The 24,369-nt window shown below is 33.3% G+C and overlaps 1 protein-coding gene across 1 annotated transcript in view; it reads left to right on the top strand.

Moving 5' to 3' along the window:
- Positions 1-2,799: 2,799 nt before the first annotated feature.
- Positions 2,800-24,369, top strand: part of LOC111060838 (elongation of very long chain fatty acids protein 7) — a 45,217-nt gene continuing 23,647 nt past the window's right edge. Inside the window, exon 1 of the mRNA XM_039426351.1 lies at positions 2,800-3,108. The gene's annotated coding sequence lies outside the window, so the exon portion shown is untranslated. The remainder of the gene's footprint in view (positions 3,109-24,369) is intronic.

Genomic DNA, 24,369 nt, shown 5'->3' with positions numbered 1-24,369 from the left:
ATGTAATGGTAAATATCGGGCCACCGAGCTTCTCTCGTTATTTTTATATTGATGAACAGAACACAATTCTCTTAAATGAGCACGACTTTGGAAGAAATGGTCGTGTTTATATTTTACAGCTGGCTATACGTCAGCTTATGAATCTCGGGGATTCGATATTTTGATTTTCCACAGAATCACTCGCTCACTTTTTACTATCCACAGACGACGAAAGTCTCAGCTGGTTCAGCCAAGAATGAATTATCCTTTTAATGTTGTTCAGCGAGTTTTCCCCAGGATGAGACCTAGTGCAATCGAATTTTTATATCATAAACCTACTATGTTCCAAATTTTGTGAAAATCGTTTGAGGCGTTTTCGAGATCCGTTGAACATAAATAACCAGATAACCAGATATGAAAATATAAACAGATATACAGAAATTGCTCGCATAATATAATAGGATGTGAGACCGTATTTATTCGTATGTCATAGAATACACCAATTTTGTTTTGGGGGAGCAAGTTCTTGAGGGGTGATCAATTCTAAAGCATCAATAAAACGTTGATAAGTAATATTCAAGCTATCGAAGTAGACTCCGAACATCAAGCTGTTGTTACTCATGACATTGAACGAAATTCAACACACAATTTAGTTACTTTCCCATCTCTCCTTCAAGATACTGTAATCACTCCATGGCATGATGATAATTATGAACAGAGGTGAGGCTCTAGAATAAATATTTCAAATTTCCATGAAGTGATGAACTCTATTGCTCCTTTCCAAGAATTATGACAGGAATCCTTGTAATTGCTTTCCAATATACTTTGAAATACCGATAGTAATATTTTGGGCTTCCTCATTCAGCTTATCAGGAGAAGAAACCCCAGTGTGAGTTAGCTAATTGGAAATTCTAGTGGAATACTTATATAGGGTTTTGTTTTAAGCTTACAAAAATAAAACTCAACTTTAGTGAGGTCCACGTTATGGAATTATAATGACAGCATTTGATCAACATTGTTGTTGCTAACAAAATTGTTGTTTCTAGCTCGTTACCAGATCATTATTTTTTCAACAATTAAATATATATTAAAAATATTTACGAATGATACAATCTCAATCATGAAAAAGCATTGTTGTTGCTAACAAAATTGTTGTTTCTAGCTCGTTACCAGATCATTATTTTTTCAACAATTAAATATATATTAAAAATATTTACGAATGATACAATCTCAATCATGAAAAAGCATTGTTGTTGCTAACAAAATTGTTGTTTCCAGCTCGTACCAGATCGTTCTTCAACAATTAGAAATTCAACATATATTAGAAATTAACAAAATATACTATTTCAATCATGAAAACTAAGTACTGAATCATTGAAATATAATAATATTATCTTCATGATTGAAATATTATTTTTTAACAAGAATGAACTTTTACAATCACAGATGTACCGGAGTCAACTATTTGGCAGAGAATCAGCAACAATGTTGTCCTATCTTTTCCAATAACATTATAACGTATACCTCACTAGAAAGAACACTAGATACAATGCGAAAGGGTGCAAACAACATAATTTCACTGAACACAACACATGAAAAAAGATGGAACACATGAGGAAATATAATACAATAGACACACACTCAAACTAAATTCAGTATCAATCAACCTTGACGAAATACAAAAATATAATACTGCTCAACGTTCTTTTATGCTGATAAACGAATTCTTTAAAGACATGTTCTTCCTAAATGTTAGACTCCAGGGCTTGGTTGCACAACAGCCAGTTAAATTTTAACCATGATTAATTTCACAACTTTCAGAGGTGTTTTTGGAAAGACGGCTTCTCTGATCGGTTCTTGTGGAATTAATCACGGTTAAAATTGAACCGGCTTCTGTGCAGATGGCACTAGGTCCTCTTCCTTATAGATTGTGTTGCACTTTTCATCCTCTTCCATTGATATATAATTTGTAAAGACAATTTTCGCAAACGTTGGAATCAAACACAATGAAGCTTGTCTCGTTATTCATTTCAAAACCATCACAACACAACACCCACGCGGAAGCAGCTAGTATCTACAAGAAACTGTAGACTCCCAATATAGTTGCAATAACCTCAAAGTCTATTCAATCTTCCGATTTGATAAATTCGAGTCATAAGAGTAGACTAATTCATGCTTAGTGAGTAAAGGACTAATGAAACTCATGTTATGAAGTTATTGAATTCATAATCCATTTTTTTTTTTCATTCAAATCAATGATGATTTTTTTGTCCCTGTCATTAATCAACGAGCCATTCATTCATCGACGCTGGTGTAGCGTAGTGAAAAATACACTCGATTATTTATTATTTTGTTATTGCTTGTAAAATTGTACAATCAAGTAAATGAGGTTATTCGATCAAATTTGAATATGACAGATAAATTAAAAACTCGAAAAATTGGCACACTATTGTAAGGTCTGTCGTAATATTGTACACTATTGAAAAGGTACAGACTAAATGTCCGTTCAGTACACCTTTAAGGTCTGTAACAGTACTCTATAATGGAATGCAGTATAATCTGGAATTCCAAACAGAAACGTCCTCTGAAGAAAGCAAAAGTAAGGACATTCGGTAAACAATACAATCCAGCTCAGAAAAACGGCACCTGCTCAACATTTGCCTCTCTCACTCTTAAATTATTCGCCACCCCACAGCGTATCAACCACGATACATATACTCCGTATCAAGTGTTTGTATCATGTAGGAGTCTGTGCGTACGTGCATATCTTATCACACACATTATATAGTTATACATTTGAATACATAAATGTTCGTAGTAGGTCTACGTGAAACAGGTTGCCTCTTGATTTGACGTCCGCCTCCAGCCTTCAGGTTGCTTCTAGTTTTCGAAACAGGTTTGCGTGCTAAGGTTAAGACAAAAACGTTTATCCAGTTTTTCAGCAACGATTGTGGATTGAGCGGCGATTTGGTGCAATTTGTGTGTGACATTCATTGAGGACACATTTCGATCGGCGCGTTGACTCGGGATGGTTGTTGCCCATTGAGCCCAGTTTGCCCCTTACGGACTATTAGTGCTTGCCACCTCAACACCTACATTGGAGTCCAGCCTATTCTACGTTGATATCAGGTGAGCATTGAAATGTATAAACTATTGATAATATCATATCAATAGCCGATTAATAATATATCAATAATAATTCAATTTTTAATAATATATTAATAATCAACTACTAATATATCAATAATTAAGAACGAGAAAATTTGGGAGAGAAACAGTTCAGAGGTAAACAGTAGTGTGGGGGTTCATTTGATTCTCTTCCAATCTCTTCCGATTGGGATTGACTGATAAAAATGAATTGTTCACTAATAAAAATATTTGATGATAAACTGATAAATGAATAAATTGAAGCTGCACAATCGTGGACATGATTATGTTTTCCTGTAAATTGATGAATTGATAACTATGCTATTTTTCTTTGTGGATTAGGAATTATCAATGTACAAACATCACAAGAATAGAATGGAAGAATAGGCATTAGAACAGAACTGTTCCTGAGATTCTGTCGAATAAATTGTCAACAGAAGGGTTGAAAATGATCATTTCCTATTCACATTAATTTTGATCCATTATCAAAGGTTTCGTCTTTATTGGGTTCCTATTATTTTTCTATGGTTCTCTTCCTAATAGTGTTTTGATCAGTATTCTATATTTTTTAAATTTAGATTTGAATTATTTATATCGATCTCATTAATATCAAATTTTGTGTCATTAAAGATAGCTTTCTGTGAAGTTGGTTCAACTATTGAACCCGTTCTCAATGTGTGATCGCATCTAATTTGAATGTGCTTCAATAGAGTCAGCTCATTGTTTGAACTAGAATTTCGAGAAATCTTTCTTGAGAAAGTGACCCTGAGTATTCCTTAGATTGCTTTTGCTAATAAATTGATGATTTTCAATGAGGTTTCCTAGAATTTTGCAAGACTTGTTCTAAAGTTATCTTTGAAAATCTGTAGAGAAATATAAAAACAGTTTCCTGCCCCAGTTATAAAACATAACATCATATAAAAAACCACTCAGAACCGACATTTATTTTGCTGTTAAGATCATTGCTAAGGATTGTGTTTACATAAGCCCTAGGCTTGTGGCTAGAGCAAAGGCTAATGAGAGATGAATGAGATGAGTGAGATGTATGAATGGTTTGTAGATATCAAGGTTAAAGAAGTGTTTTCAATCATGTTCCTGTATGTTAGTGGACCTATTGCCTAAGGCAGTCGCACCTTCCCAATGTAATAAGATAACGATTATAATATAACACGCTAACCTTATCCACCAATTACCTTCCCGAATGCCGTACAGCAGGCTATGGTATACCTTAATGAATTTCAATTTCTCCTATTGTATTTTTACTTTCCTTGCCCTATTACCATAGGTAAGGAAAGTATTGCTTTCCAAAAAAATTTAAGGTACCCTAATTTCATGTTTTCTATACGTTTCAAGATCCCCTGAGTCCAAAAACATGATTTTTGGGTGTTGGTCTGTGTGTGTGTATGTGTGTGTGTGTGTATGTGTGTGTGTGTGTATATGTGTGTGTGTGTATGTGTGTGTGTGTGTGTGTGTGTGTGTGTGTGTGTGTGTGTGTGTGTGTGTGTGTGTGTGTGTGTGTGTGTGTGTGTGTGTGTGTGTGTGTGTGTGTGTGTGTGTGTGTGTGTGTATGTCTGTGAACACGATAACTCCATTCCCAATTAACCGATTGACTTGAAATTTTATACTTAACGTTCTTATACCATGAGGATCCGACAGTAAGAAATTCAATAAAACTCAATTCAAGATGGCGGAAAAAATGGCGGATGATTACTAAAAAACCATGTTTTTCACGTTTTTCTCGAAAACTGCTCTAACGATTTTCTTCAAATTTATACCATGGATAGCTATTTATAAGCCCTATCAACTGACATGAGTCTCAATTCTGGGAAAATTTCAGGAGCTCCGTAATATTCTTGAGAAAAATGGCGGATAATGACTAAAAAACCATGTTTTTCACGGTTTTCTCGAAAACGGCTCTAACAATTTCCTTCAAATTTATACCATGGATAGATATTCATAGACACTATCAACTAGCATGAGTCATTTCTGGGAAAATTCCATGAGCTCCGTGATATTCTTGAGAAAAATGGCGGATAATGACTAAAAAACCATGTTTTCACGGTTTTCTCGAAAACGGCTGTAACGATTTTCTTCAAATTTATACCATGGATAGCTATTTATAAGCCCTATCAAATGACATGAGTTTCTTCTGGGAAAATTGCAGGTGCTCCGTAATATTCTTGAGAAAAATGGCGGATAATTACTAAAAAACCATGTTTTTCACAAATGACGACCGATTTTTTTTCAAATTCATACCCTGTATGAATTAGTTATTAGTTATTCATCAGCTCTATCAACTGGCATGAGTCTTCTTTCTGGGAAACCAAAGGGGGGTCCACCCCATCCTTGGGAAATGGACTTAGTAACCTCCATCTCGTGCATGAGGTAGGTAGGTAGCGCAGTTCATAAAAAGAACACATAGTCGAGATATTTCATCTGTAGAACAGCTGTTTTGACGACTTTAAAAAAAATGACGACTAAAAAAATCATCGAATTCCACAATTCACACAAAGAAAAAGTACTCTGAAAACAATTATATAAACACATATACAGAAGTCTGATCGTAGTTTCAAATATGAGCAAGGAAAGTTGTGTGAGTGTACCACACCAGATTTTTTCGTTATATTTTCCTCAAATATGAAATCTGAAAAAGGAAGTGGAAAGAGCGTACATCAACCTCAAACATAATGTATGTGATTGTTACCTACTATAATAAATTATGATTATCACGATTTTCCACTATTGATAGACTAGTTTCCCGCAATTATATAATTCAATCTACAGTTATCAAATGAACAAAACAATACTGATTGAAAATTTGATCATGTCTCACAATAACAATTACTACGGCGAAGTATACTATTTTTATCTGTCTCCTTTCTTGATTCATCGCAAAAACTATAAATCAATTGAATGAGGGATCTACAATACATTGTTTTAGTCCTATTTGGATGACTACGCTACTGATTAATGCTAAGTATTTAATCAGCTTCAAATGTAACTGTTTAACTAGATCAAAGCAGTCAGTCACATTCATTGTTTTTGTGGATTAGTCCAATTCAAATAGTCAATTAAACTAATTTTCTCAGCGGTTTCCCCGGTCACCTGTGAATTGTAAACACAAATAGTTCATTGAACTTACTAGAGAACTTTAAGTAGTGTACCAAAGTTGATTTATGGAACCATTCCATTCAACATTACTATTTTTTTCAATTATATTTATTTATAACATTATGTAATGAATAATATGAATTAAGAACTATTCATCAAACAACTAGGTCATATCATTCCAAACTAAATAAATCTATCAAGCTTCCACAGTAAAACATAGAACTGCCATTAAGGTTACATTCAATGAATCAAAGGAATTTATGAAATAAATTTCTCTAATATTGAAGAGTCAATTTCAATCTCAACATCCATCAAACATCGATGAGTGATATTGGCTGCACGTTACACAATATTCTATAGTGAATTTTATATGTAACTTTTATATGTGAATTTTATATGTAAATAATAACCAAAATTTAGACCATTTATTCCAAATACAATATTAATCAGAATGATCAATGTGATTCACCAGTATTCAATTATGAATTCATCATTATTGAATACTCACCCACAAGCCTATGGTTTTTGTGGTTAACATTATCAACATAGTCATAAGTTAACATCGAATCAAGGACTCTATAATGTGAGACAATCCTAATCAATTGAAGATGATGTTTTATTGATTCACCTATAGTCTACTAATTTAATCAATTGAATGATCACTCACCTTTGAAACTCTTCGAGCATCAATATTAGACCCAATAATTGTATATAGATTAAATAATATCCTTGGAAACTTATATATTATCCTTGAATTAGACCTACCATGTAGGTCCACCATATCAAACTCGGATGAATGAGAATCTTCTCTATTCTAGACATTAAAGTGGAGCAGATTTTCTAACTGATGTAACATTGATTTATGAGATTCTAGGCTCTTTGCTTTACTAAAAGGTAATAGAGGCGGAATATTATTCTATTAGTGGAGAAGCTTATTATCAATGAACACATCAAGATACTCCAGTTGCAGTGAAATCACTTCTAACAAAAATTGTAGTGGGACACTCATTAATCTCAGGTGAATGAACCTGCTTTATGTGATCCAATCAAAATTTAAAACACAAACACTTGAAAATTCAGAAGACAAGGAATTAGAGGGGATGGAAACTGACAGTCCAGAGGGAATATCTTAAGCGTTTTGGAGCACACAGCTTTCAGCGGCTCTAACAAGAAATTAGGAGCAACTTGCATATTATTCCCAAGTGTTCCACAAGAACAAGACCGTTCTCTATACTGAAATTCATCTCCCATACAACCAATGCTGACAGTTTAAAGTGAATCACAATCTAGGAATCCCGGGTTCTTCTTATGTTGGAATCTGGATCATAATAGAAATAGCATTCCCGGCTCTTTGCTATACACTCGTTTCTTAGAAGGTAATAAAGGCGAAATATTATTCTGTTAAGAAAGATGCTTGGTATCATGGTTTATCAGCGTCTTTCAACAGCTGAAAACTGTGAATAGAGCTGAGTTTTCTAAGAAAGTCACTTCAAAGATGATATTGAGTTTCATTAAATTGGCTACGAAACGTAAATCATGAATGGGTGATAGCAGTAGTAGGCCTATTACAGTTCTCAGAAAAAAGGTTTTCAGAATTGCCAATATATTTAAGATTCAAATGAAATTTCACACAATAATGAATAGTCCTATTTAACGTTTGAGTGTAAATGCCTGGGAAGATTACCAGAGTGCTATCGATATAGATATATTTTACTGATCTTCATTTGTAATACTGAAATGGTATAATTATTATCATCTACTTTTTTCTATACACTCGTTTCTTAGTAGGTAATGACGGCGAAATAAGGAAAGATGCTTGGTATCATGGTTTATCAGCATCTTTCAACGGCTGAAAACTGTAAATAGAGCTGAGTTTTCTAAGAAAGTCACTTCAAAGATGATATTATTTCATTGAATTGGCAACGAAATGTAAATCATGGATGGGCGATAGAAGTAAGCCTTTTACATATTACAGTTCTCAGAAGAAATTTTGTTTCAACATTGCAAATATATTAGAGATTTAAATAAAATTTTACATCATAACGAATGGTGCTTTTTAACGTTTGAGTGTAATTGCCTGGGATGGTTGCCAAAGAGCTATCGATATAGTGATTTATAGAAATGTAAATCATGAATGGGTGATAGAAGTAGGCCTATTACATTGTTTATTACATATTACAGTTTTCAGAAGAAAAGTTTTTTTTAATTTCTAATATATTAGAGATATAAATAGAATTTCACATATATTGACCGAAGTGAAGTGAGGTCTGAGATTCCAGTCCCCGATTTGGCATTTCTCTTAATGTTTAAATGTTTGAATGTTTAAATGTTCAAATGTTTGAATGTTTAAATGTTTAAATGTTTAAATGTTTAAATGTTTAAATGTTTGAATGTTTAAATGTTTAAATGTTTAAATGTTAAAATGTTTGAGTGCTCAAATGTTTAAATGTTCAAATGTTTGAATGTTTAAATGTTTATATGTTGCGCATTTACGGCGAATCGCGGTAATAGATTTTCATGGAATTTGACAGGTATGTTCCTTTTTTAATTGCGCGTCGATGTATATACAAGGATTTTAGAAATTTTGCATTTCAAGGATAATATGAAAGGAAAAAGGAGCCTCCTTCATGCGCCAATATTAGAGTAAAAATCAGACTATAGAATTATTCATCATAAATCAGCTGACAAGTGATTACACAGATATGTGGAGAACCCAGTCCATTGCTGTATTTCCATAAGGTCTATAGTTTCAATCAGGTACTTGAGGTACCGCGTGAGGTCTACTGTTCACAGAACTACTATTAATGAATAGTCCTTTTCAACTTACAAGTGGGAATGCCTGGGAGGATTACCAGAGTGCTATCGATATAGATATTGTTTCGGGTTTCTACACTAATAAAACTCTTGAGACTATACTGATTAGATTTATTACTTATAACACGATAACACACGGAGGTAAACTAGAATCAAAAACTGATAACTACCTAATAAAAGCTTGTCATTGGTCGATAGTTCCCTGCACCAAAACCGGAACACACTGGAATGATCTAGAAACCCCCCCTGCCTCCTCCGTGTTGATAACCAGAGCCCCTCGCTTCTGCCATCCCTCTAAAGGCCTCATCCATAACAAGAGATATATTTTGATCTTCATTCATAATATTCAAATGTTATAAATTCTCATCCACAATATACACGTGAAATTGACATTGAAATGTCACCCATATTGAATCCATAGTACGTTGATCTAAAATGTAACGGCTATCAATCATTACAGCAATTTATTAGTTGTTTGGACAACTAGAGATATCTTAAGCACTTTTCAAAATAAATTCAGTAATTGTTACAAATACAGTCTATTCTCGACGCTATTGTTGGTAACGCTTTTCAGGTAGGCCTAGCCAAAGGGTTCAACAATACTAGACTATGTTTGTATACGCTTGGAGCTCTATTATGTCAAGAATAGTGTATAGACTATCCTTTCTATACATTATCCTTGCTATTATGTAACTTCTCGAAGAGTTCCAACACTGTGACAGCACTTCTTGTCATTGATACTCCACCACTATTCCAGCACATAATTCATTTCTTTTTGAATTTCAGCATAACTATTTGGAGCTTTCCTTGAAACATGAAAGCCTAATCTTTAGAAATTTCCATTGTCAGATTAATTGACCGAGCAAAGTGAGGTCTAAGATTCAAGTCAACGGTTTTGCATTTCTCTTTATGTTTATATGTTCCGCATTCACAGCAGAAACGCAGCAATATATTTTCATGAAATTTGACAGGTATGTTCCTTTTTGAATTTCGCATCGACCTATACATACGGTTTTTTGAACCTTTGCATTTTTAAAATAATACAAAAGTAAAATGAGTCTCCTTTGAACGCCAATATTACCGTGAAAATCAGACTCTGGAATTATTCATCATGAATCAGCTGTCTAGTGGACTATAATACTACCCGTTCAAAAACATCGAACATCTTGAAAATGTATCTTTCCATCAACGTTGTAGATAGTTGCAGCCAGCAAGGTCTATAAATACGGGTCATGACACTCATGTTACTTATGGAGCGGCCATTTTATGGGGTCTTTATGGTGGTACATTTGAAAATCCAATCTAATCCAATTTGCTCGTAACAAAATTGTGCATTTTAAAAACATTATTCCAGTTCAGATAATATGTGAATTCATGTTTTAAATTTTTAATAATGAAATTTCAATAATTAATGCTTCAATCATCCATTTATTTATTATAATAAATTGTTCTTATTCTTGTAACTCAAGGATTATAATTCAAAAGGCATTGGGACAAGACAGAAATATGCAAGGCCAATTTCAAAAAGAGTTTCAAGTTTCCGATCAATGAAATCTAAAAATCAACAATTCAGTTCCTAGTTGGAATCTAAATATTATTATATTCTGTCAGAACAATTTATTTTACAATATTCAATGCCAAGCAATATCACTTGAACATTATTACAAAATAACACATCATGTTGTTCAATCCATAATGATAACACCTGATAAATTTGAAAATTGGTGAACCAGGACCCCATAAAATGGCGATTCTGCAATGCATCATGGGATTGTGTCATGACCTGTATTTATAGACCTTGGCAGCAAGACCTGATAACAGCGCTCACTCTCACATTCCGGGACGACACGTCACGGTACGATAGGACAGAAAGCTCTATGTTATTAAGAATTTTTCCTAGACATTTCTGATTGATGAATTATTTATTAATTCTTGAGAGAACATAACAACAGGTCAATGTAACATACTGAGCGTGAGGTCTGCTGTGCACAGAACTACTAGTAAGCTACGGCTCAGATATGGAGCTATGAGCTATCGAATTCAATATTTGCTCTTTACTTTACTTCTGAATGATTTTTACGATACCCAAACATTATATTCCATTCAGTTTGGCTCGATTTATTCTTGTAGCTTTTCTCTACATTTCAACACCTTGAAACATGGAAGCCTGATCTTTAGAAATTTTCATTGATGAAATTGATAGGCTATGACTCAGATATAGAGCGATGAGCTATCAAATTAAATATTTGTTCTTTCCTTTCTTGTGAATGATTTTTACGATACCCAAACATTACATTTCATTCTCTCTAGTTCAATGTATTCATTTATTTATAAACTTGCGATTATGCTAGAGGCAACAATTCAACACCCACAGTTGCTTCCTTATCTAAAGTAGAAGTAAGTTGTCAATTTAGAACCTACATATTAGGACTTGAGCAGATTTTCCTCTTTTGCTCGAAATAACGTACGGTACGCGTACTTTAAAATAAGATCATTCCATTGGATATACAGTATCATGATCAATATTCTCGAATGAGTTCATAATTTTTGAACACGTCTTTGAAAACATGACACATTTATTCGAGAAGAATTTGTTGTAGATTACTAGTGACTATGCCACTATTCGGATAGATCTCCAGTTCAAGAAGCATGTTGTTAACAACCAGTTCTACTGTCTATGATTTGGCAGAATTACCATAATCGAATAAAAAAGCGGCCGCCCTTTAAAGCGCAGTTTAATCACACTTCCTCTTGTATGGATTCAAGTTTAACTGGTTGAACTTAACCACATAGAAATTAATTGTTAAATTACGATGTACTCCTTGTCCCGGCACAGAACTATTAAACATCAATTAATAAAATTCCAAACTAGTCTTTCTTCCCTCGTATTCTATAAATGGCTTTTAAGATTTCTTAAACTTTCGACTAATGTTTGAAGTTCTGACACATCGGTCAATAATAGTGGACTTATAAGATACTATAATAAGACGTTGATAACAGTTTGATGAAGATGCTAACAGGATTAATTAGGTTATTTATATTATAGCTTGGAACATTAGTCAAATAATAATCATTAAATCTTTGATGTTGCATAGCAGGTCAATGCTACTAGCGCTATCATTTTTACAACTCATTGGAAGTTACATTTTTTCTTTCAATAAGACGAAGATTAACTTTCAGTTGCTCATTGATCGAGTATATATAAGGAATATGATCGAATGGATATAGATTACCTTGATATTTAACTTTATATGGAGCATGATTACAAAGATTCATGGAGGATATAGATTTTTTATTGATCCTTCATGGACTTGGGAGTGTAATAATATTATTACAATGAGAGTGCAAATTCAGATAACATGGAATTAGGTGTTATAATTTGTTAGAATTCCAGTGTTATAAAATATTGAGTTGCATTTATCTAAGAGTATTCATATCAATCATGAATCTTGTCCTTTTTCAAATACCGGTCACTTCTTTCAGTAATATAATTTAGTAGAGGATAGAGAAATAAATGTGTTTGTAGAGGAAAATGAATTAGACCAAGAAGAGAAAGTAGCATTCTTGGGAATTTTATTGGACAGGAAATTAACATGGCATCCTTACATTGAGAGGATATGTAATAAGATATCATCTGGGGTATTTGTCCTGCGGCAGCTTGCTAGGCTGAATGATAAAAAACTACTGTTAACTGCTTACCATGGACTTATACTATCTCATATTAGGTATGCTATTTTAGTATGGGGTAATTCATCTCAACAAAATATGGACAGAGTGTTTAAGATTCAAAAGAAGGCACTCAGATGTATAGAGAAAGTGAATAGGTTAGACTCTTGTAGGCCTTTATTTAAAAAGCTGGTCTATTAACTGTGCCATCTTTGTATGTATATGAAGTTGTAATGCATGTGAAAACGAGTGGTGTGATCCAGAATTCAGATGTTCATGAGTATAATACGCGAAACAGAGCAGATTATCATATAATGGGTCACAATTAATAGTAGGTTATTTGAACAAAAACCAGATTATATTGGTAGGAAATTTTATAACAAGCTACCTCAAATCTTGAAAAGTAATGATAATTTGAAGATTTTCAAAAAACAAATGAAAAAATATTTAGTTGATAAAGCTTTTTATAGTGTACAAGAATTCCTTTCAAACCTAAACTAGGTTGAACTACTTAGTGTTAGAATTATTATGTAATAACATGACTTGTCTTATACTCCATGACTGGAGTCTTTAGCACGTAATCTTAAAAAAAAAAAAAAAAAAAATATGATACTATAATAAGACGTTGACAACAGTTTGATAAAGATGCTAACATGATTGATTATGTTATTTATATCATAGCTTTGAACATGAGTCAAATAATCATTAAATCTTTGATGTTGCATAGCAGGTCAATGCTACAAGCTCTATAATTCTTACAACTCATTGGGAGTTACTTTTTTCCACCACCTATTGTCTAAAGTACTTACTTTACTCCCTGAAACATAATACTAAAGTGTCACTTTTTTGCTTTTGGTAGTAAAAAGCAGAAAAACTCCCTAGGGAGGAAAAATAACATGGGAAGCATCTCTATTTTGAAAAAGTACATTTTAAATAGGTTAGAAGGTCTAAGCTCAGATGAGGAAGCATATAGAGTAGTCATTAAACCAACTAAATTTAATACCTCAACCAGACATTTAATCAATAAATGAAATTCATTTTTGTTAAATGCTAAAATTATTACAAACTTCATATCACTATAGGCCTACCAAAAATATGTATACAATTTTTTTATTCCATGTTATTCAAAATACCAGTAGTTGTGGCGGCCATTGTTGTTACATCTTTTGCCGATAATAGCGCATAGCGCTGTCGGCGGAGAACTGTGATTACAAGCCAGCTGTTTCTGTTTACTGTTATGTTGTAACACATTGTTTGGTCAAGTAGGTTTTTCAAAATTATTTTATTTGCAGTTTTATAAAAATGTAGGTGGAGGAAAAATGTTGTGTATATCACGAGTGAAAAATGATTTTTCTCCCTCAGGAAAATTGTTGCCCTCGGCTTCGCCTCGGGCTTCAAACTTTTCCCTCAGAGGGAACAGTACTTTTCACTCTAGATATACAAATAACTATTTCTTCCAATAACACGATGATCAACATCCAGTTGCAACTCATTGATCGAGTATTCATATGGAATATGATCAAATGGATATTATACAGATTATCCAAAAATTTAATTCATTATGGAACATGATTTAAGAGATTTATAGAAGATATAGATTTTTTATTGATCCTTCTTGGACTTGGGAGGGTGATAATTATTACAATGAGCTTGCAAATTAAGATAACACAAAATTAAGTGTTAATCCAGTGTTATAAAATATGAGTTGCATTCATCTTAGAGTATTCATCTCAATCATGAATCTTGTCCTTTTTCAAATACCGGTCACTTTTTTCAGTAATATGATGCAGTAAGCGACGATAAATATCAATCTTTTTTAATATATTATGGTTTCTAGAAAATTATACATTATCGAAAAATGTATATAGATTGTTTCCTTTCAATTTATTGAAAGAATTGGGAATCTATTATAGAGTCTGATATGGCTGAAATTATAACTAGTAGTTCTGTGAACAGTAGACATCACACATTTATTCGAGAAGAATTTGTTGTAGATTACTAGTGACTATGCCACTATTCGGATAGATCTCCAGTTCAAGAAGCATGTTGTTAACAACCAGTTCTACTGTCTATGATTTGGCAGAATTACCATAATCGAATAAAAAAGCGGCCGCCCTTTAAAGCGCAGTTTAATCACACTTCCTCTTGTATGGATTCAAGTTTAACTGGTTGAACTTAACCACATAGAAATTAATTGTTAAATTACGATGTACTCCTTGTCCCGGCACAGAACTATTAAACATCAATTAATAAAATTCCAAACTAGTCTTTCTTCCCTCGTATTCTATAAATGGCTTTTAAGATTTCTTAAACTTTCGACTAATGTTTGAAGTTCTGACACATCGGTCAATAATAGTGGACTTATAAGATACTATAATAAGACGTTGATAACAGTTTGATGAAGATGCTAACAGGATTAATTAGGTATTTATATTATAGCTTGGAACATTAGTCAAATAATAATCATTAAATCTTTGATGTTGCATAGCAGGTCAATGCTACTAGCGCTATCATTTTTACAACTCATTGGAAGTTACATTTTTTCTTTCAATAAGACGAAGATTAACTTTCAGTTGCTCATTGATCGAGTATATATAAGGAATATGATCGAATGGATATAGATTACCTTGATATTTAACTTTATATGGAGCATGATTACAAAGATTCATGGAGGATATAGATTTTTTATTGATCCTTCATGGACTTGGGAGTGTAATAATATTATTACAATGAGAGTGCAAATTCAGATAACATGGAATTAGGTGTTATAATTTGTTAGAATTCCAGTGTTATAAAATATTGAGTTGCATTTATCTAAGAGTATTCATATCAATCATGAATCTTGTCCTTTTTCAAATACCGGTCACTTCTTTCAGTAATATGATGCAGTAAGAGACGATAAAAAATAACAAGCTTTCTTAATGTATGGTTTCTAGAAAATTATACATTATCGAGGTATACCGATTGTTTCTTTTCAATTAAAAGAATTGGAAATTCATTATAGAGCCTGAGATAGCTGAAATTATAACAAAATAATGACTACAATCATGCCATTTTTGGGTGTGAAATTATATTTCATATTTATTTATATATTATACAGTACATCATTTCATAATTATTACTTGGCGACAATGCGATCTCTGACATTCTTCAATGTCTTTTGCAATCCAAATCTATTTGGCTTATTCTTATTAGGAGCTCTTGAAATTGGTTGCACTGCTCTTGACATTTATAACATTATTTAAAAGCGCCACAGGAGAAAGCATGCCTGAAGCTTTCAGTCATTAATGATAATAGTCACGTTATTATTTCAAAATTATCGCCAGTTGAAAGCCAATTTGCTAATAATTGATTATTATTGTTGAAAATTGCTCAAAGCAACTTTGTTGAGACATTCTTCTGAAGTTATATCTTTGTAGATAGTTTCACTTTTTAGATCCTAATTGATGGTGTATCAACAGAACTTAAAATGAATTGGTAGCAAATTTTGATTGACATTTGATTTTGTTCATAGAGTAGCTGACAAGTTTATATAGCCTATGATATCTACATTCAAATTCCTCATCATACAATTTATATTCCACCCTCAACGTAAGTGGGCCCTATACAATATATTTATGATTTCTACATTTTCATTCTCTCACCTCTCTTCAATTAATTACAGTATAGTCAGACTTTAGTTAGTTATTACTACGGATGCTATTTTTTATATATCGTATTTCGCTTCGTAGTAAGCCTAATAGTAGATGAGCCTAAGATCAAGCTTGAGACTTAGTCTAAGACTTGGTCTAAGTGGAGAATCTATTAAGTACAAAGATAACACTACAAGTGAAGTCCATAGATTGAAGTACCAGAATTCAGCATCACAGTTTTAGTAGTGATGGATCCAGAATTTCCAAATGTTTATCGGAATTCACAATCCAAACGGTATACGATATTGATCATTCAATACACATAGAGCTTGCTCATCTCTCTGTTATCAAGTATGAAGTATGCCAAACTAAATTCCTCGAGCTCTTTCATGGCATGCTATATATTTCGCTGAATATAAAATGCTAAACAGAATATGTTTATATGAATGAGAAATTCATAAAACATTGATTGCAAGGACGTCAAATATACAAGGGAATTATAGAACTCAATATTTTTTCCATTATCATGATTAATGATCTCCAGAAACAAATAACACTTATTCAATATTTTGTAAATGAAATATATTATTATGTAAAACAAATGTATATGGTTTTCTTTTCTCTATAAAAACATCATACATACTACAGTATATGAGAACATCTCAAAAATGGAATAACATTGAAGTAGTAGTACCCTTTTCCAAAAAATACTTCTCCAACGCGTCTTCCACTACAAGCTTGGAAGTTGCAGTTGGATGGGAAAAGAGACGTCGAAAGACCGAGGAAGCGGTGGACACCGCAACAGGCTTTAGGCTAGTTTCACACTCATTCGGTTCGTTTTTCGTTTTCAGTAAATTCCGATAAGTGTGAAACGGTAATTCTGTTTGAATTCGGTACCGAATAGAAACCGCATAGAACCGAACGTTTACTTGACTCTAATAAATTCCATCAGGTTCCAATTCGTTGCTAGCGAGAGGCTACTTTTACGCACTTTCGGTTCGGTTCGTTTCGTTTTCGGCAAATTCCGATAAGTGTGAACCGATGATTCGGTTTGAATTCGGTACCGAATAGCAACCGTATAGCACCCAACGCGCCCTCGACACGAATAGGTTTCATTATATTCGAATTCGTTGCTAGGGAAATAGGGAAAAACAAAGTCTTTTACACACGCTTGCCTTTTTTGTTTTCATTTCAACCTGATATCGTGATTATCTGTTTCAAAATTTTCCAAGTCAAAATCATATGGTCAATTCATTTCTGTTAGTTCACAGGAACATTTTTTTCTCAATGAATAGTTCGCTAAAAAAATATGAGAGATACAAATTAAAACACAGGGAGAATTTTTATTTTTTTTTATTTCTCCACGAATATCACATGATTTTATCAATGCAGAGAAAAAATGAAGTTTATATACCAGGTTTATAAAACAAGGAACAAATTTTCAATTAAAAAAATAACAATCTCTCTCAAGATCCAAAATAAACATGATCAAAAAGGAACTATTCAAATAATTCACAATTTTCAATTAACTTTAAAATTTTGTTGATCAAGAAATAACATCTTACAATTTAACACCAGCTGTTATATTTAAATATACCAGCATGAACTGTGAAAATCCAAACACAGCTGTGTTTGAGAAGAAAATACCTAATTGGAACCGTGCGAATTGAAACCTAACATGTATGAAAGCCTCATTCGTTTTTGGTAACGAACTGAACCGAACCGAACCGAACGGTAAACGAACCGAACCGAATGAAACCGAATGCGTGTGAAGCTAGCCTAGTCCACGATGGATGATGATGATGATGACTTCTCTAAAAAATAATGAACTACTCCAAAATTTATTTCATTCTTATAACACGGAGCCCTCTGCTATTCAGAACAATTCTAGAAGAATCCCTTACAGATATTATAATAAATGGAAGCTAGCTTGCTTCTTGTTTGGAAGATACAGACATGAATGACGTCAAATATATTAGTAAACAGCATTTCGCACTCCTCCAATCAATTTTTATTATTTTCATGAACAATTTTGCAACGGTGATAAGACTTTTGCGGTCCTTTCTATCAAAACTGATATTATTTCTCTATAGAAACCTCTTTTAGATTTGAAGTACTAATGGAACCCAAGAGTGAGCCCCTTTGTTAGTGATACCCTAAGCTGCTAAACAGGTTCGTGTTAATGAAGAAGTATAATCTCAACGATATTATAGAGCAGGAAAATTATTCTTGATAGTGGACAAGTTCCATTCATCTGGTAATCGAAAACATGCCGACCTTGGGCAGATCTCGAAACAAGAGCTTGAAGTGATCTTCCAGCAGCTTCTGTCAAAAGAGTATCTCTTGAAACCTGACAATATTTATTTTCGCAATTAAAAGTCATGAGTATCTCAGGTTGCACAAAAGCATGTTGAATTAAAATCATGACTAATCGCCACAAGAACCAATCAGGAAAGACTTTCTTCAAAAGAAAGCATTATTCCACGACAATTCAAATTTAACAGGATTTTGTGCAACGTTTTTCGTGATTTTGTATAATTTGTCAATTCATTATCCCCCAATTAAGTCTCGAATCAAGTAATGATAATAGTATAACGTGCTTCTGAAGGCTTCAAAAAGTAGCCTTCAATAGTAATTGAAGACTCAACGTAGCCCTAACTGTGTTTTATATAAGCAGAGTTGGAAAAGATGAAGTGAGAAACAATAATTGATTCTTGAATAATTATAATGAATTCTATTAATAAATATTTCTGAATAATCTATATATTCCTATATATTAATTCTATAATTGATGCTATCCAATAATTATTATTGAATGTTTAAAATAAGGAACACAATAATTAACTCTGTAATTGTAGAGAAGACTTACTGAAAAGCTTTTACTATTCGCAAACTAGTATCAATCACCATCATGGAAATGACTCAAAATGGTACCTGCTAGGAACGTACATTATCACAAATGATTGTAGTCTAAAATCATAATTATATTCTAAGACCTACCGAATAGAAATCAATATTGTTGTGAAAGTTGAATATGAGTTCGGTACTTTTGAAAGTAGGATTTTGAAAAAATAACACTACGGTACTGTATAAAATTGTTGTTTTTCCTAGTTCGAACAAAGCTATACAATATTGAAATAGAGATGAACAATGGAAAAATAGCCCATGTGAATTCAAATTGGAGTTTTCAATCAAATCAACATAATGAGCAACCATCTCTACGGTGGCTCTAGGCAGGCTACCCCACTGTCATAGTAGACCATTATCCAAATCAGTTTCCCGATTGGAGTTGGAAATTAAAAAAAAAACTTGAATATCGAATTTCAAATTCCAAAATCATTAAGTTAAAACACTGTATAGACTACAAAACACGAGTGTATAAGGTATAATGGCCGTAACATAAAATCATAGACTTGTAGGTCCAATAATAATCAAGTATTGGAAAAACGTAATAAAAAACACATGAAGAAGTATTCAAACTCGGAGCTTTAAAAACCCCTCGTATTGAGTTTGAAGCACCGAGCTATTCCTGAATCGAGCTGATAATGGAGTGAGAAGTCTAGGCCAATAAAAAGGATTTACCTTAAAAAATATCCAAGGACGTTAATGCAGAAGCTGAAGTGCAGCTATTATTGTGTGAATTGGAGTGAATGTAATTGCAGTCTAATTAAAACAGCGGATTAAATGGCACGCTACGTATGTTTGCGACTGGAATAATAATTGAGAGAAATCATTACTTTTTCCCATCTCACTCTACCTCTGTAGCTTATCGTTAGTTCTACATAACAATAAAAGAGGAACAATAGTTATTACAGATCTCATTTTAAATTTTCATGTTTCTTCAAGTATATTGTGAACGAAAATCAGAATTGTTAGAATAGAACGTCAGTGATTGAATGTGAACTGTATCTTAATACACTCTGTAATTCATTTGGATTCATGAATGAATTTCAGAATCTTCATGGCCTTCAAAACCCATTAATCTTTAATCAATTATTCACTCAAATTCCATGAACATAAATTTGTAGTGGAGGAATTTGGACATCTCTATCATCACATTCAACTGAATTTGCATATTGCAATAAAATCAAATGTATGAAGAATACAATTTTCATATTGTACTGCAAATTTCTCTCTTTTTTCAATGAATACAACATTCCAATTCCAATTTTAATTTGTATTTCCTGCTTGAATCGTCCATTCACAAATTTTTATGAGCTCTCAGAATAAATTAGTACCATTGGATGAGCCTCGAAATAATTTTGGGTGAATTGGAAAAAGAATGCTATCTTTCATCACTTTTCAAATAACTCAACATAGGCTATGAGTTCTCCAAGAATAATTGATATTTTTCTCATTTAATATTCATGGTCCTCCCCTCTGAGAGAATAATTCTTCTGTACCAACATCTCCAGAAATTATTTTTATTTTTTTCAATTAATGATAACGATACTCCTCTCTAGAAATATAATTCTTTAGTAACTTACCTACCAACATCCAAAAGTTTTTTTCAGTTGCCTGATTTTAAAAAATGTCATAATTAGTTTGTGTTTAATTTCTGGTCAAATTTTTTCTTAATAACTCAATATTTTCAAGTTCTGAAAATTCATTGAATATCATAATTCTATTATATTCGGTTTTTAATCGAGTCAAATTCAAAATTTCAATTTGAATAGATTAATTTCTATAGTTTATTTATTTCTGGACTGAAAAGTGGACTCAAATCAATTCAAGTGGATAGCATAACCTATAATTGATGATTAGCATAACCTACCTTCATTGTATTATCATTCATCCCATTATCGTCACCTAGGCTTACAATACTTCTAGAAAGTCGCCTTTGTAAAATAATAAATAAATGAATAAATCTCCGGGAATAATTGATATTTTAATCATAAATAATTTATACATGATAATTCTCTCTGAATCTTTGAAATCAGCAGCTTCGCACCAACATTTCCCTTCCGAAAAACTATACCAACAACCTTCACCCATAAAAGACATCTCTCAAGTCCCTCTCTTTGAAAGCATTCCAGTGGAGTCCTGCCACCTTAATTGCATCAAGTGTAGCATCTGCTATTAAGGTGTGACGACGACACTGAGTAAATGGAGTGACAATGATGCGATAATCATCACATTGTGAGCCCCTTAGATGAGTAGATACTAGAGGGCGCCTAATCACACACACTCGCTGCACACACACCCTTCAGAGTTTTGGGGAGCCCGACAAATGAGAGGGTAACAACACCTCTCATTTAGGTACCAAAATTCTGGTCAGATAATGGTGATAAGGGAGTTGATCCGGAACATAGGATGGGAGAGGGACGGTACCACCCTGATGATGACAGTGATGATGATGATGATGATGATGATGATGATGATGATAATAATAATAATGATGATGATGATGGTGATTATGCTTATGATGATGTTAATGTTGATGATGGTGGTGGTGGTAATAATCAATTAATCAATCATTTATTTCTTTCCAAAACATACATGAAAATGTACATGAAAAAGTCAAAAACTAAAAACTAACTTAAAGCTAAAGAGAAATTAGTGACTGTATGAAATTCATTTTTTTACAGTAAACTCGTTTATACTGTAGCATGCTAAATCCATCAAATATGCTTTCAGCAATTCCTTAAATTTTGATCTATCAGGTTCATGTCTTATGCAACCTGGGAGACAACCAATAAATTTTATTCCCATGTACTTTGGACTTTGTTTATATTTTTCCTTATTAAGTTTCTTTATTGTAAAATTATTTTTATTTCTTGTGTTGTAATTATGTATATCTACTTGCCGTGGGAATCTAGATTCGTTAGTTTTTATATATAATATTGTCCTATAAATAAATGTACAGGCTGTACACCGTCATGAACTTTAACTTACTGAAGAATGGCTTGCATGATTGCTTTCTATCAAGATTTAGAATTATACTTATTGCTTCTTTCTGTAATAGGAGTATTTTATCTAAGTTTGAGATGCTTGTTTCTCCATATATCTCAATTCCATATGAAATGTGGGAGTGGATCATTGCAAAGTACACTGCTTTTAACGTTTCTAAGTTGGAAATTTTTGCTAGTCGTCTCAGCGCGAAAATTCCTGAGATGATGATGATGATTATGATGATAATGATGATAATGATGATAATGATGATAATGATGATAACATGGGACAAACAGAGTAGATTCAGAAAAGAGAATGAGGAGGCAAAATCTGTAAGATGATGACAATAATGATGATGCTCAGATAAGTTGAGAGCCTGCTACTTCCTTTACTTCACTTTATTCCTTACAAACGCTATAAAGTAGAAGTCAAGAGTAAACAATAAACAAGTATGTAAAAAAATGGTAAATCAATCTAAAGAAAATGAATGAACAGTAAAGATTATTCTAGACAATTCATATAGTGTTTTCCACGTTATAATGGCAGTGAATAAAGATAGAAGAATAGCGATGCCGATTCTCTGCATTAACTAATAATATTTCTACACTGTCAAAAACATAATTGTCATCGTTGTGGACCTAGAGAAGTATAGTACCACCGTATTTGTTAAATGATAGATAGACAAGGATAGCAAAACCAAAGTTGATCAAAATTAAGTATTTAATACTGTCATTATAACGTGGACCTCACTATAGGTATGTGAGAACTGAGGTTAATATTGATTGTAGAATTAACTCAACATAGCGAGCCATGTAGCCTACTGAAGTAGGGCTCAAATATTTAATGCCAGATAAGTTACTGACTGTGTTAGTTACGATGATGATGATCACACATTACAATTATGCTGATGACAATATTATGATAAAACGAAAGTTGATTCGAAAAATACGATAATATCAGGACTACAACTCTCATGATCATGATGTTGATGGCTATGGTGACGTCAACGTTATAATGGCAGTGGATAAAGATAGAATAATAACGATACCGATTCTCTGCATTAATTAATTATATTTCTACACTGTCAAAAACATAATTAGCATCGTTTTGGACCTAGAAAATGATAGTACCACCGGCTTTGTCGAATGATAGACAAGGATAGCAAATCAAAGTTGATCAAATACTGTCATTATGACGTGGACCTCACTATAGGCGGTTGGTTCTAAAGAAAGAAGGATTTTTGGGTCCGGAAGGGGTAGCAGGACAGAGGAGGATCAGAGGTGGTGTGAGGAGGATTAGTAGGTGCAAGTGAGAGGAGGAGCTTTGGGGAGGTGGCCAGCACTGGGGGAACTTGTAATTAGTGTGAATGGCCGGGGAGACATCGGACAAAAGACTGTCACTAATGGGCAAGACGACAATTGCCGTTCAGAGTCTCGGGCGCACAGCTATAACAATTCCAACGCGGCAAACTTGAAACTGAACCCGGCAGGACCCCAACCCGGCAGGACCCCGAAAACCTCTCATGGTGAAAATAACCAACCATGGTCTATAGTGAGAATCTCTTCAAACTGTCAGTGACTTCCTTTGAACTTCCACCAATGCTCCCCATCTAACCAATGCTGACAGTGTCTCACGAAAGTTCACCCACAATATAAATCCAACAACCTATAGAAACGCTCCTGTTAATTTCCCATGGTCGACATCAAATGTTAGCAGAAACGCAGCCGCCCATCTTGCTAATAAAGTGTGGTCACTCCCTCGCTGCAATTGAATTCGCCGCCGGACGACTCAGCTGTTAACAATGCGTGCTCCTTGATTGCCTAATATTTCATGCAGTTGTCAACGCACGGTATTGATCTTGAGGGGAGGCCACCTTTGTTCTAGGTAGACCTTATCGTGATAATAACAAGATGCACTTTACGAGAAGACTGAAATTTGATTCATGCTAAGACGATCTAAATTAGATTGAAGACTATCTAGATTACGTCAACCTTCAAAATTCAAAAAACAAGTGACGAAGCAGTGTTTGATTACATAACCTTAACTTTTGGACAACATTAACATCCTATCGAAATTTTTGGAGTGAAATAGCACAGGCTCAGCCTAGTTTTTCCTCCAATGTCATAAT

This window comes from Nilaparvata lugens, chromosome 4 (genome assembly GCF_014356525.2).
Source record: "Nilaparvata lugens isolate BPH chromosome 4, ASM1435652v1, whole genome shotgun sequence".
Lineage (NCBI taxonomy): Eukaryota > Metazoa > Arthropoda > Insecta > Hemiptera > Delphacidae > Nilaparvata > Nilaparvata lugens.
Note: the sequence above shows the minus strand (reverse complement) of the source record. Positions and strands in the feature narration are given on the sequence as shown.